The sequence below is a fragment of the Doryrhamphus excisus genome, linkage group LG9, assembly GCF_037039965.1.
Source record: "Doryrhamphus excisus strain RoL-2023G ecotype Guam linkage group LG9, RoL_Dexc_Guam_v1.1, whole genome shotgun sequence".
In the NCBI taxonomy this organism is placed as follows: Eukaryota; Metazoa; Chordata; class Actinopteri; order Syngnathiformes; family Syngnathidae; genus Doryrhamphus; species Doryrhamphus excisus.
The window spans coordinates 22,916,352-22,925,000 of record NC_136365.1 but is presented as its reverse complement, the minus strand read 5'-3'; the positions used below and the strand labels follow the sequence as shown (position 1 = coordinate 22,925,000).

Genomic DNA, 8,649 nt, shown 5'->3' with positions numbered 1-8,649 from the left:
TGACTTCCCAGACCTGCAGGTGGACAGCTTTTTCCGGGGGACACCTTCAGGAATGCCAAAGACCTTCTTGCCAAGGCAATCGTTCCCACAAAGGTGGAAAAACTGGTGTTGTCCTTCGGGATCAACAGAAGAACCCGGAAGCACAAACACCCCACCTTTGCTAACTTGTGACTCTATTGTCAGGAGAAGACAGCATGAACACTTCAGTTCATCCTAACCCCTGACTCCAACCCCGGACCCTAACCCTAACCCTAACCCTGGTTGTCAACGGGGGATCATCACTTGTGGTTAATACAAAGTCACAAGTCATTGGCTACTTAAAGCCAGCGGCCCTTGTTTTTAAAAGTCAGTCCGTGGTCCCTGCTGCCATTCTACTTGGTGAATAGCCCCATCTAGTGGTCACTTTACTGTACTGCTGTTTCTACTTGCTATGTAAAGCCAACTAGTGGTCACTTTATAGTACTGCTATTCTACTCTACTCTGTTAATAGCACCATCTAGTGGTCACTTTAATGTACCGCTGCTACTCTACTCGGTAAATATCACCATCTAGTGGTCAATTTAATGTACTGCTATTCCTACTTGCTATGCACTGCCAACTAGGGGTCACTGTAATCTACTGCTGTTTCTACTTGGTATGTACCGCCAACTCGTGGTCATCATGCACGTCACATGGCCTACTACAATTTGAGCTTGCAAGTGCAGTAATATCAGAACTGAAAATGACAGATGAGCACAAACTGACAACATGTACATTGTGCAAATGTGGCAAACTAATACATGACTCACGTGGCAAAGAACACTTTCTGGCAGTGTGATCTGGACAATTCTAAATGGGACAGGAAGACAATGGTTGAGAGAAGTTAACAAGGGGCACTTTCTATAATTGTTTTTGCACAGGTAAATGCTTTGTGGTCAACATTCACCCACCAACTGTAAAATACAATTTCAGGTCAAATTCACAATTTCAGCACAAACTATATACTAGCTATGACTGTCCGGCCAGCCTAGATGTTGAACAATGGGTGACTTTTTCTCTCCTAAGACTCCTAACTCTCTTCTAAGTTATGACATATGCACTCACACACATCAACTGATGAGATGATAATTAAACTCATTGAATCCCTGAAAGCAACACATCAAGCTGTTGAGTAACACTATCAAAAACAAGACCAAAAAAAAACGTCCCTTCTTAAATGACTGGGGTCAATATCTGGCCCCATAGTACTACTGCACCTTTGTTTATTTAACTAACTATAAACGTTAGCTAAACCATTTGTTTGCTAGAAGGTTAGCCAAAACACTTGTTAGCCAGAACATTAGCACAGTTCAAATAGGCACTTTTGCAAATTTACCAGTGGCTTAGCTCACAATACGTCTGTGGTAATGTTGGTTTAATACGAGAATATTACATGATAGAGATAAAGACATGCTACTCACCAGTGACGAAAGCGCACTGCTGCTGCGACTGCGGACTGCTGCCGTCGGCGGGGTTTGGAAGAAATTCAAAATAAAAGCGCGCGCGCCAAGTGACTGTTACGTGCATCTAAAAATGTACAATAACGTCATACCATTTGTCAACAACATTCCTGCACATGAGGAGCAAATTGCCAGCACATGTCAACAACAACAAAATATAATCATTCACAAAAACAGGACTGGGGCTGCTCTTGGATCAGCTCACCTTGTACAGTATCTACAGTTAATGTCTATAGATACCGTGTTATTAGGAAAATATAGCTAGCCGAAAGCATGTTGATTGTGAGTATGCTCAAAGACAATGTCACTAGAAAAGTCTGATGCAAGACTCCCCTGGTGCACTCTACTTTTATGGCGTTCAATGAAGAGTATACATTTGTGCTAACTCTAGCACCATGTGTTGTGTCTATTTAAAAGTTAAATGATCTGGTTAGATAATTATTTTATATACTATACCTCTGTCTCGTGCTTTTTTAAGTGTGATCTTATGTGACTGAGGAGTACAGACTGAAAATGGTTGCTCAGATGTGCATAAGGGACACTAAAAAGTCACAAGTTCCTGATTTTCCCTTGCACCGCTGTTTTGTTTTTGAGTATGATATCTTGACAGGTGACTACTCAGCGCACCAAGTGTCTGAAATGTGCACATGCAATCATCATGGAGGCATGGGAGTGGGCTCATTTTTGAAAAGTGGTTGTGCTGCAATCTAGTGTTTAAATAGATGTTCTAGTGGTAAAAAAAAGCTGAACAGAACTTACAGTGCCAAGTCACGTTCGTTGCAGCAACCTGAAAACACACACAAAATATTATTTGACAGGGCACCACTTTTGAAGTTTAAACCTCTGTCAGAGCTAGCAAAGTACAACAGAACACACCGACATTGCTTCAAACAATATGTGTTAGCCTGTTAAACTATTCAATCTGAAACATTTTACACACACACACACACACACACACACCCTGAATGTTGAACCTGAATTTGCCAACAAATAGTTTAACGTCTGTCACGATCGGGTTTCACCCCCTCGTGACAGCTCTTAGTTTTCCTCAGTTCCTTGTTCATGCCCTTGTTTTGTATTTCCTTCCTGTGTTGCTCTGTTGTGTTTTCAGTTGATGTCCATTATCTCCCGCACCCGTTTCTCATTATTTGTGATGCCTATTTGGTTCAGGTGCGCGCTCCTTTCTTTGTTGGGTCATTGATGTTGTTTTCTCTGTTGAACATGCTAGTGCGTTCGTCTGCTGCATAGTATCAACAATAAATGCCTTTTTACCTGCTATTGGGTCCTCATCTCTGCATCCTGGGGTCGTGCCGTAAAGCTCCCAAGCCGGAACGTGACAACCTCTCTGTGCTAACCACAAAAAAGAAAAATAATTATCTAACCAGATCATTTAACTTTGAGACAGACACAACATGTGGTGCTAAAGTTAGCTTTCTGCTGCAGAGAATAACTTTTAGCTACACAAACACAACACATGGTGCTTGAGTTAGCTTTCTGCTTGTTTAAAGCATCGGCAGCTTACCGGAGCAAAGGTAGCTTAACACACAGCCAGTGCAATCCTAGCCTCAAGAGGCTGACACTGCACTTCCTGCAAGCCCTCCAAAATGCACGCCAGGTCCTCAACAACCAACCCCGCTGCAAATTAAAACAACCATGGCTGCGGTCACATGATGCACCGTCACCGGTACACGCCCAGTAATTTTATGCCTACCTTTCACATACGCTGCTGATGGCACGACAGACCAGAGCACGCCACCGGAGCGCGCCAACACAGCCTCGACAGGTGAACAGCAAGGAACAATGAGCGCCCCGGTGACGCCAAGACCCATCAATAACCCTGGCACCGCCTCGCAATCGAGCCCCAACAGCTGATGCCAATTCAGGTGGAAGTGCAACAACGCTCAACCTACCAAAAATGCTGCACATGTAATTCATGTGGCAGCAAGAATATCTGTATTCATTAGTACAGTCCAAAAAAGGAAAAGCAAGGCGATGGGGGCAGAAGGCATACCATGGAGCAGTCCAGAGACAAAAAAACTCCCAAAAACAGCTGGAGGAGGTCGCGGTCCACTGCGCAGTACACTGAAAAAAAATTTGGAGTGCCATTTACTTGAGAAAAGCTAGGTAACAATTTGCACGCACAATTCCCAAGCAACTTTTCCTTGGGAAATATTCTGGTCAAATTTACTTTTTTTGAATGAAAAAGGTACTCTTTGCTAGTAAATTTGACCCCAAACTACCTTTGAATCTACTTCAAAATCCATATAAATGTACTCGCTTTTCAGGGTTGTTTAACTAGTTTTCCCTGACTTTATTTGGAGCAATTTATAAGTAATATTTACATGATTTAAGCTACCACCTACACCACTTTTCTAATATGATTGTGTAGTATTTTTTTAAGATGGCCTTCTTTGAATGAAATGATCTTAACACATCTTCTACAAAACATTATTTCAAACCAGAACAGCTTCACTGCATTTGCAGTAAAGCTGTATTTACTTCCAGATGACGGTGCACAAAAACACAACACAGCCACAGGTTGAGGCACCTGTGAAATGAATTCAACATTTCATAACTAAACCAAAGACCTGGGATTTATTCCCTTAATTGGGAATCGTATTATTAGAATGATTATTTTTTGACTTCCACTTTCCTCATGCAGGTATGGACTTCCCACACTAGTGTGCCAGTCGCCTCCTTCTGGACGTTTGGTGTCTACAATACAGTGCATCCGGAAAGTATTCACAGCGCTTCACTTTTTCTACATTTTGTCATGTTACAGCCTCATTCCAAACTGAATTAAATTCATCTCTTACCTCAAAATTCTACACAAAATACTCCATTATGACAATGTGAAAAAAGGTTTTTTTGACATGTTTTGAATGTATTAAAAATAGAAAACAAAAAAATCACATTTACATAAGTATTCACAGATCTTTCTACAGCTCAATTGGAGTCCACCTGCAGTAAATTCAGTTGATTGGACATGATTTGGAAATATAATAACTGTCTATATAAGGTCCCACAGTTGACTGTGCATGTCAGAGCACAAACGCCAAGCATGAAGTCAAAAGAACTGTCTGTAGACCTGCGAGACAGGATTGTCTTGAGGCACAAATCTGGGGAAGGATACAGAAACATTTCTGCTGCTTTGAAGGTCCCAATGAGCACAGTGGCCTCCATCCCTACAGTGAAGCATGGTGGTGGCAGCATCATGCTGTGGGGATGTTTTTCAGCAGCAGGAACTGGCAGACTAGTCAGGATAGAAGTAAAAATGAATGCAGCAATATATAGAGATATCCTGGATGAAAATATTGCTGCATTCATTTTTACTTCTATCCTGGCTAGTCGAATAATGGGGGCCACTGTGCTCATTGGGACCTTCAAAGCAGCAGAAATTTTTCTGTATCCTTCCCCAGATTTGTGCCTCAAGACAATCCTGTCTCGCAGGTCTACAGACAGTTCTTTTGACTTCATGCTTGGCGTTTGTGCTCCGACATGCACAGTCAACTGTGGGACCTTATATAGACAGTTATATTTCCAAATCATGTCCAATCAACTGAATTTACTGCAGGTGGACTCCAATTAAGCTGTAGAAAGATCTCAAGGATGATCAGTGGAAAAAAGATGCACCTGAGCTCAATTTTGAGCTTCATGGCAAAGGCTGTGAATACTTATGTAAATGTGATTTTTTTTGTTTTCTATTTTTAATAAATTCAAAAAAGTAAAAAAAAAAAAACTTTTTCACATTGTCATAATGGAGTATTTTGAGGTAAGAGATTAAATTAATACAATTGGGAATGAGGCTGTAACTTGACAAAATGTGGAAAAAGTGAAGCGCTGTGAATACTTTCCGGATGTACTGTATGTGCCCTGGGATTGGCTGGCCACCGGTCCAGGGTGTACCCCGCCTCTCGCCCCAAATCAGGCTCCAGCATACCCCCACCCTAGTGAGGATAAGAGACATAGAAAATGAATGAATAACTAAACCATGTTGGTGTCATTCAACAGCTGTACTGTAATCTTACCTTGTCTAAGCTGTTGGGACCAAATTCTTGAGCGTCAACATCCTTCAGTATTCTGTTAAATGGATGGAGAATGCTGCACATGTAATTCATGTGGCAGCCAGAATATCTGTATTCATTAGTGCAGTCCAAAAAAGGAAAAGCAAGGCGATGGGGGCAGAAGGCATACCATGGAGCAGTCCAGAGACAAAAGAACTCCCAAAAACAGCTGGAGGAGGTCGCGGTCCACTGGGCAGTACACTGAAAAAAATTTGGAGTGCCATTTACTTGAGAAAAGCTAGGTAACAATTTGCACGCACAATTCCCAAGCAACTTTTCCTTGGGAAATACTCTGGTCAAATTTACTTTTTTTGAATGAAAAAGGTACTCTTTGCTAGTAAATTTGACCCCAAACTACCTTTGAATCTACTTCAAAATCCATATAAATGTACTCGCTTTCAGGATTGTTTAACTAGTTTTCCCTGACTTTATTTGGAGCAAATTATAAGTAATATTTACATGATTTAAGCTACCACCTACACCACTTTTCTAATATGATTGTGTAGTATTTTTTTTAAGATGGCCTTCTTTGAATGAAATGATCTTAACACATCTTCTACAAAACATTATTTCAAACCAGAACAGCTTCACTGCATTTGTACTAAAGCTGTATTTACTTCCAGATGGCGGTGCACAAAAACACAACACAGCCACAGGTTGAGGCACCTGTGAAATTAATTCAACATTTCATAACTAAACCAAAGACCTGGGATTTATTCCCTTAATTGGGAATCGTATTAGAATGATTATTTTTTGACTTCCACTTTCCTCATGCAGGTATGGACTTCCCACACTAGTGTGCCAGACGCCTCCTTCTGGACGTTTGGTGTCTACTATACACTCAATTGGAGTCCACCTGCAGTAAATTCAGTTGATTGGACATGATTCGGAAATATAATAACTGTCTATATAAGGTCCCACAGTTGACTGTGCATGTCAGAGCACAAACGCCAAGCATGAAGTCAAAAGAACTGTCTGTAGACCTGCGAGACAGGATTGTCTTGAGGCACAAATCTGGGGAAGGATACAGAAACATTTCTGCTGCTTTGAAGGTCCCAATGAGCACAGTGGCCTCCATCCCTACAGTGAAGCATGGTGGTGGCAGCATCATGCTGTGGGGATGTTTTTCAGCAGCAGGAACTGGCAGACTAGTCAGGATAGAAGGAAAAATGAATGCAGCAATATATAGAGATATCCTGGATGAAAATATTGCTGCATTCATTTTTACTTCTATCCTGGCTAGTCGAATAATGGGGGCCACTGTGCTCATTGGGACCTTCAAAGCAGCAGAAATTTTTCTGTATCCTTCCCCAGATTTGTGCCTCAAGACAATCCTGTCTCGCAGGTCTACAGACAGTTCTTTTGACTTCATGCTTGGCGTTTGTGCTCCGACATGCACAGTCAACTGTGGGACCTTATATAGACAGTTATTATATTTCCAAATCATGTCCAATCAACTGAATTTACTGCAGGTGGACTCCAATTAAGCTGTAGAAAGATCTCAAGGATGATCAGTGGAAAAAAGATGCACCTGAGCTCAATTTTGAGCTTCATGGCAAAGGCTGTGAATACTTATGTAAATGTGATTTTTTGTTTTTTATTTTTAATAAATTCAAAAAAGTAAAAAAAAAAAACCTTTTTCACATTGTCATAATGGAGTATTTTGAGGTAAGAGATTAAATTAATACAATTGGGAATGAGGCTGTAACATGACAAAATGTGGAAAAAGTGAAGCGCTGTGAATACTTTCCGGATGTACTGTATGTGCCCTGGGATTGGCTGGCCACCGGTCCAGGGTGTACCCCGCCTCTCGCCCCAAATCAGGCTCCAGCATACCCCCACCCTAGTGAGGATAAGAGACATAGAAAATGAATGAATAACTAAACCATGTTGGTGTCATTCAACAGCTGTACTGTAATCTTACCTTGTCTAAGCTGTTGGGACCAAATTCTTGAGCGTCAACATCCTTCAGTATTCTGTTAAATGGATGGAGAATGCTGCACATGTAATTCATGTGGCAGCCAGAATATCTATTCATTAGTGCAGTCCAAAAAAGGAAAAGCAAGGCGATGGGGGCAGAAGGCATACCATGGAGCAGTCCAGAGACAAAAGAACTCCCAAAAGCAGCTGGAGGAGGTCGCGGTCCACTGGGCAGTACACTGAAAAAAATTTGGAGTGCCATTTACTTGAGAAAAGCTAGGTAACAATTTGCACGCACAATTCCCAAGCAACTTTTCCTTGGCAAACACTCTGGTCAAATTTACTTTTTTTGAATGAAAAAGGTACTCTTTGCTCGTAAATTTGACCCCAAACTACCTTTGAATCTACTTCAAAATCCATATAAATGTACTCGCTTTTCAGGATTGTTTAACTAGTTTTCCCTGACTTTATTTGGAGCAAATTATAAGTAATATTTACATGATTTAAGCTACCACCTACACCACTTTTCTAATATGATTGTGTAGTATTTTTTTAAGATGGCCTTCTTTGAATGAAATGATCTTAACACATCTTCTACAAAACATTATTTCAAACCAGAACAGCTTCACTGCATTTGTACTAAAGCTGTATTTACTTCCAGATAGCGGTGCACAAAAACACAACACAGCCACAGGTTGAGGCACCTGTGAAATTAATTCAACATTTCATAACTAAACCAAAGACCTGGGATTTATTCCCTTAATTGGGAATCGTATTATTAGAATGATTATTTTTTGACTTCCACTTTCCTCATGCAGGTATGGACTTCCCACACTAGTGTGCCAGACGCCTCCTTCTGGACGTTTGGTGTCTACTATACACTCAATTGGAGTCCACCTGCAGTAAATTCAGTTGATTGGACATGATTTGGAAATATAATAACTGTCTATATAAGGTCCCACAGTTGACTGTGCATGTCAGAGCACAAACGCCAAGCATGAAGTCAAAAGAACTCTGTAGACCTGCGAGACAGGATTGTCTTGAGGCACAAATCTGGGGAAGGATACAGAAACATTTCTGCTGCTTTGAAGGTCCCAATGAGCACAGTGGCCCCCATTATTCGACTAGTCAGGATAGAAGGAAAAATGAATGCAGCAATATTTTCATCCAGGATATCTCTATATATT

At 41.1% G+C, this 8,649-nt stretch overlaps 1 long non-coding RNA gene across 5 annotated transcripts in view; it reads right to left on the bottom strand.

The window, feature by feature from the left end:
* The window catches only part of LOC144899783 (uncharacterized), a 4,968-nt gene extending 740 nt beyond the window's left edge, over positions 1–4,228 (bottom strand). Inside the window, exons 1-7 of one of the 5 annotated variants that reach the window (XR_013628071.1) lie at positions 3,490–4,228; positions 3,190–3,396; positions 3,001–3,113; positions 2,751–2,828; positions 2,238–2,265; positions 1,440–1,545; positions 1–828 (exon numbers count right to left, since the gene is read on the bottom strand). The exon at positions 1–828 is cut by the window's left edge and continues 740 nt beyond it. This is a non-coding gene — a long non-coding RNA (uncharacterized LOC144899783). The other 4 variants (XR_013628074.1, XR_013628073.1, XR_013628072.1 and 1 more) reach the window with 4 other exon arrangements.
* Between the last annotated feature and the right edge of the window lie 4,421 nt (positions 4,229–8,649).